This window comes from Orycteropus afer, unplaced genomic scaffold (genome assembly GCF_000298275.1).
Source record: "Orycteropus afer afer isolate SDZICR_OR568_19922 unplaced genomic scaffold, OryAfe1.0 scaffold00257, whole genome shotgun sequence".
Lineage (NCBI taxonomy): Eukaryota > Metazoa > Chordata > Mammalia > Tubulidentata > Orycteropodidae > Orycteropus > Orycteropus afer.
In genome coordinates, this window is record NW_006921844.1 from 614,259 (window position 1) to 615,215 (window position 957).

Consider the following 957-nt stretch of genomic DNA (forward strand, 5'->3'; position numbering starts at 1 on the left):
TATAAAATGGAAATATTTGTTTCTGAATCTCGACATACCAAGTTCTGTTCAAATCAAAATTTATTAGTATTAAAATCAAATTTGTATAATCCTAGTTTTAGAAAGTTAAAATTGAGTTCAATGTGGAATTTTAAAACAAAGTCAGAACTAATTATTTATTCTCTTCAGAAGCAAGTACCATATTAACTTCTGTTCTGATAATGTACACTAGTTATTTTTTTGTTGCTTCAAGTAATTTTTTGTTGCTTGAGAAAAAAGGTAATGGAATGCCCTGTGAATTTATTACATAGGCCTTCATTCAGTAAGCGAGTGAAGCATGGCAAAACTTGGGCAAGCGAACATGAAAGCAAGAGTTCTGTCAAGTAATGGAAAAGACACCTGCTTTGAAATGTTTGGACATCAAATATTGGCTAGAATGGGGTTGGTTTTCCTTTTGCATTTTATGTTTATTTTGTCTGTTACTTTTCCACTGAAAATACCATATCTTTGTCTTAAAGATACATTTGATCCAAAAAAAAAAAAAAAAATCTTTCCACAGATCACCTCTTTTGGAATTCAAACTCTTGTTGGTACTTAGGCTCTCAGGTTGGAGAGGTGCAACCAGGGACTGCAGGTTTTCTAAGAGTATTCTCACCACTTTGTGGTATTAAAGGGGGTCAGTAACACTGGGCATTCTGGTTGTGTTACTTTGCAGTACTTTTTATAACCTTGCCCTTTTACAAATGGTTTGGTCTGAGTCCTCTTTTTGTTGGAGGTCTGGTGCAAAGTGCCTCTGTTGGAAATCAAGTTTGCTGGTATAACAAAGGACACTGTGATCTGTGTACATCAGTGTACATACATTGTACTCTGGTGGCAGAATGGTGTCTTGGTGCCTACCAGGTGTGTTGGGTCTAGTGAAGCACCCTCCACACTTCTGTTTTCTGCTAATTGCATATGATGTAGATAGTATGATCTGCC